At 48.4% G+C, this 5,207-nt stretch overlaps 1 protein-coding gene across 13 annotated transcripts in view; it reads left to right on the top strand.

Moving 5' to 3' along the window:
* Positions 1 to 4,986: 4,986 nt before the first annotated feature.
* The window catches only part of CNOT1 (CCR4-NOT transcription complex subunit 1), a 72,235-nt gene continuing 72,014 nt past the window's right edge, over positions 4,987 to 5,207 (top strand). For 7 of the 13 annotated variants that reach the window (XM_023762861.1, XM_023762862.1, XM_023762866.1 and 4 more), the window contains exon 1: positions 4,996 to 5,158. The gene's annotated coding sequence lies outside the window, so the exon portion shown is untranslated. Of the gene's footprint in view, positions 5,159 to 5,207 lie in introns of all 13 variants that reach the window. The other 6 variants (XM_006099218.3, XM_006099216.3, XM_023762864.1 and 3 more) reach the window with 5 other exon arrangements.

Here is a 5,207-nt window from a genome sequence, read left to right as displayed (position 1 = left end):
CTCAACTTCTCCATTTGGGTGAACCACAGGCACCTTCAACTCAAAACTGAACTCAGCATCTCTGCCCCCAAACCTGCTCCTCCAGTTTCCCTGCTTCATGGCGGGGAGGCACCCATTGGCAGACAATCCACTTTTTCTCCTTCACCTTTCATATTCCACCCGTGGCCAAAGCCCTACCCTTCCACCTCCCACATCTCTGGGCTCCACTCGCCTCTATTCTCAAGGCCACCACCTCTCCTGGGCTCCTGTAGTAGCTTCCTGGTTAGTCCCCCAGCAATTTCTTCCACTGGGCACCCAACTCTTCAAAGGCTTCCCAGAGCCCTTAGGATACAGGGTTGACCCTGAAAGGGGGGGGGGGGGGGCAGGTCGCTGGATACTCTGGGCTCCAGTCCTCAAAGATGCCTAAAGATAAGCTCAAAGAGGCTTAGCTCTTGGCTGGAATGTACCCCCTTTCTGCCACTCTATCAGGTTCCCGGATGATGCAGCTGCTGCTGGTCAGGGGACGACGCTTGGAGAACCACTGCCTACAGAAACAGATGCTATCAAGGCAACTACTAGTCCTATTCGGCCTACCTCTCTTGTGCACAAAGCTCAGGACCCATGGTGCCCCACACTGACCTGCTCAGGCTCCTTCTTGGGAATTTCCTCAGCTGCTGGTAGGGTTTCCCAGAGGCTGGAGTCTCCCATTCCCCAACCCCAATCTGCTTCTCTCACTTTCCTTTTCCAGGAGAGAATGTAAGACCTCAAATGTAAACTCAGCCGGAAAACACCAAACACACAGCAGTGTTCTCAGAGCCTGCCTCACTGACTGATAACACCCTGCTGCACGGTGCATCCCATCGCTTGGTTGGGAAACCATCTGGTTACTGACTAAGGGGCTGTTGAACATTACAACCGGGAGGTCACCTAGGCCGGGGGCTTTCCAGAGCACAGCTTAGGGCGGTGGCTGAGAATGTGAGCTGGGAGTCAGCTTGCTCTGCCAGGACTGGGGATGTGGCCTAGGGCAAGTAAGTGACTCACCTCTCTAAGCCTCACTTTTATGATCTGTAAAATGGGGCATATAACTCAGTCTCTAGGTCACAGGGTCCTGAGTTGTGGATGAGATAAAGCATGCAAAGTTGTACTTTTAGACTAGATTGTTTGACTTAAAAAACAACAACTCATGCATAGAAGAATTCCAGGGCCCCACAGTAAGTCCATGGCTTCCTAGAAGTTCACAGTCCACAATCTGGGAGCCACGTAATGCCTGTCCAGTATCACCAGAACAGTGAAGAGGGAAAAAGAGATTCAGGCCCTAGCCGGTTTGGCTCAGTGGATAGAGCGTCAGCCTGCGCACCAAAGAATCCCAGGTTCGAGTCTGGTCAAGGGCACATGCCCGGGTTGCAGGCTCGATTCCCAGTAGGGAGGGTGCAGGAGGCAGCTGATCAATGATTCTCATCATTGATGTTTCTATCTCTCTCTTCTTCCTTCCTCTCTGAAATAAAAAATATATATAATAATAATAATATATATATAAATAGTTTAGGGAGGGGAAGTGACTTTTCCAAAGTTAATCAGAGAATTAGGGCCACAGCCCAGTTTAGATCTGGGTTTTGGGATTTCTCCGCAGGCTTTTTGCAATACGCATGCCTAGATGTCCTCTCCTCAGCACAGAGCCATCAAAGTCACACCGAAGCCCACGTGCCCAGGGAGTCAGAGGCTTGGCAGTGGTACGGCGCTGGGAAGAGATCAGAATTTAGAGTTAGGCTGTCCATGAGTGGCTTTGGCTAGGACAGAGATCAGATGGTCGTCAAAACTATTGTAAATTGTAGTCACTGCCTCATCTGATACATGGGACTGAAAAACAGGAACACAGACTAGTAAGGTCTTGTATTTCTGCTCACCCTTCTCCCCGGCACCTCCAAGCATTTCAGAACATAACTTGCACAGATCTCCACGTCTCCAAGTCCTTTTTCTTCTAGTATTTTTACCTCCACCCCAACCCAATTCCCTGAAGCTGTTGTTTCCCGGCACCTACATTTCCCTCTCCAGGCTATTTTAGGAAACACTGAAAAGAGTTTATCAAGCTCTTCCAGAATCTTGGATGCACAATTAACTGAGGACTGGAAGCAGGTGAGTAATTAACAGCTGTTTCTAAATATGTTTGAACCTCAGGGCACATAACTGCTGAGTTAAAAGGTGATTCTGTGAATCCTTCGTGAAGGTCTCTAGTAAAATAGTTGGTCTGGCTGTGATTTAGAACTATGTCATTCAGTAAAACGAAAAAAAGTGCACCAGGTGATTTCCATACCCTTTCCAGTTTGTAAGCAGTCTCTTTGCTTTCCAGCAAGGATACACACTGCCATGAATTCTTTCTTTCTATCTATCTATCTATCTATCTATCTATCTATCATCTATCTATCTATCTATCTATCTTTTTATCCTCACCCGAGGATATGTTTTTTTTAAATTGATTTTAGAGAGAGGAAGGGGGGGAGGGAGAGAGAGAGAGAAACATTGATGTGACAGAAATATCCATCATTGCCTCCAGGGGGATCAAACACACAACCTAAGTATGTGCCCTGACCAGGAACCAAACCTGCAGCCTTTTGATGTACTGGAGGAGCTCCAACCAACTGAGCCACCTGGCCAGGGCATGCCACCATGAATTCTAAACACACAGTTGAAGGACTTTGATCTTCAGCCGACTGTGGAATCCTGCAAGTATTTGGTTAAGGCCCCAAGGCAGGTGAAATCCTGGAGTGTTGTTGGTGCAGCTCTGGGGGAGGGGCTGGCAGTGGGCTCCCGGGTCTCTCGGAGCAACTTCAGCATAAAGTGGTAAAGCACTTTCTTGGCCAAGAGAGGCTGAAGTGGGAAAAGGCAACTCAGCTTTATCTCGACTCATCTTGTTTTAGGAGATCTGCATTTGGGACCTGAACTAGTTGTAGAATGACAGAGTTGACCTTGGATAGTTGACCGTTATGGGTATCACATTCTGTGCGTTTTTTAAAAACAAAATTTTAAATTACACAAATAAAACATGAATAGATCCTCTTTGTAATAAGTTCAAAGAGGACAGTAACATATGGAGTAAAAAGCAAAAGTTCCCTTTACCCTTCCTCATTCCACTTCCCTCCCCCCGGGATAACCATTGCTGTCAGTTGTGGTGTCCACAGGCCGATGCTCTATCCACTGAGCCAAACCAACCAGGGCTATCTATAGAGGTTTTAGCAATTTCACACAGCAACAATGAATAGATGGGCCTTATTCCTCATCATTGGTCTGTTTAATGGGCCTTTTACCAGTAACATTATAATGTTGTAAGTTCATTTCTCCTGATTTCTCGACATTTCTTTGCTCATATGTCTACCATGTGCCAGGCACAGTGCTAGGTGCTGGGAATACAGCTAGGAATGAGACTGAAGCAATCTTTGAGCTCCCTATATGTAGGGTTCCTGGGTCTCATTCAGTTGCTGAAAACACAAGACACTCAGTAAATATTTGCTGGAAGAGTTGGCCTCTAACCAAGGAAAGACAGGTATAAAAAAGTATATTTAGGTGAAATAAGCCAGTCACAAAAAGACAAATAGTGCACGATTCCAAAGTATCTGCAGGACTCAAACTCTATTAGAAATAGAAAGTAGAACAGTGTGTGTCAGGAACTGGAGGAAGGAAACAAATTTTTTGTTTGTTGTTTTTTTTGAACTTTTTTTTATTTTTGGAGAGAGAGAAAAGAAGAGAAAGAAACATTGATTTGTTATTCCACTGATCTATGCAATTCATTGGATAATTCCCGTATGTGCCCTGACCGGAACCGAACCCGGAACCTTGGGGTACCCGAAGAAGGACCTAACTGAGCTACCCAGCCAGGCCTAGAGTTTTAGTTTTACAACGAGAACAAGTTCAGTTGCACACCAATATGCACGTAGTCAACACTAATTAATGTATGCTATACTTGAAAATGGTTAAGATGGTAAATCTTATGTTGTGCTTTTACCACAATTAAAGAAAAAAGGTATTTTTAGGCACAAAAGGTAGTGCTTCTGAGCCTAGCCTTAGGATGGGAGGTGGTGTTGGTGGGGGGATGATGAGGATAGGTTTTTTCAAAAGTTATGACCATAAAACCCTACCATCTACTATATATAATACATTATAGCCAAAGATACGTTTCTGTGCTTTTCCCCTGAGAGTAAAGAGCGTAGGTATCCTTTCTGATACCGCTTACAAGTCGTAAGCCAAAAAGAGAACCTTAGCTTCCTACCTCTCTGTAATGCATCCCTTCTTTAACAGGCAAAAGTAGAAAAAGTTGTCTTGATGTAAAGTGGCGCCTAGGAGACTACATTTCCCAGCATGCAACTGCTCCCCTTAGGGCGCCGTAAGTGACGGAAGAAGAGACATACCTTTTGCGACAGGAGTCCGGCGGGCGGGGGGACAGGGGGGCATCACTAATGTATCCCGGGATGCCGAGCGTCACCCCTTTTAGTTACAGGTTGGCTTGCTTTTTGATGGCTGGTGTTCCACGCCAGGGGGTCCCGAGGGGAGGGGAATGTTTAAGCGTGGGAAGCCCCGCAGTCTGCTGGACCTGACACTTCGAAAGAGGTAGAAGAGTGACGGAAGGAGGTTCCCCTCGAACTCAAACTAGTTCCCGCGCAGAGTGGCGAGGGTTTACGGGCCCCCCCTCCCTTATTTATTGTTTCTCGGGGCAGGTGGGAAGTCGAAGAAACCCCAAATCGAAGTTCTGCGCGTCTTCCCATTGGCCCTCGGTCGGGGCGCAGGCGCGAAGGCTCCGATTTGGTCCCTGGGGACTGGCGAGCGGCCATTGGCCCGAGCCCGTGGAGTCAGCGCCCGGATTGGTCGTTGCTAGCAGGAGCTTGGGTTTCTTCCTTGACTTCGGCCAGGGATAGTGTGGGATTGGTTGAAACCCGCGGGCACCCGACGGTGATTGGGTGGGGGCTCCGGCCGGGCTGCACTTATTGGCCGCTGCCGGGACCGTCCCTCCGCGAGCGGGCAGCGAATGATGAAATGAGAACGGGGAGGGGAAAGGCCGCGACGTGAGCGCGCGACCTCCGGCGCCATTTTGTCGAGAAACAAGCGGAGTTAACCGAAGAGGGGGGTCGAGGAGAGCCGGAGTCGGGGACCCAGGAGTTTCCTGTGTCCAGCGTCGCCGGAGCCGCTTGAGGTGAGCGGGGACTGCGGCCCGAGGCCAGGTGTGTGGTTCTCCGCGTAGC

The sequence above is a fragment of the Myotis lucifugus genome, unplaced genomic scaffold, assembly GCF_000147115.1.
Source record: "Myotis lucifugus unplaced genomic scaffold, Myoluc2.0 scaffold_263, whole genome shotgun sequence".
NCBI lineage: Eukaryota > Metazoa > Chordata > Mammalia > Chiroptera > Vespertilionidae > Myotis > Myotis lucifugus.
Note: the sequence above shows the minus strand (reverse complement) of the source record. Positions and strands in the feature narration are given on the sequence as shown.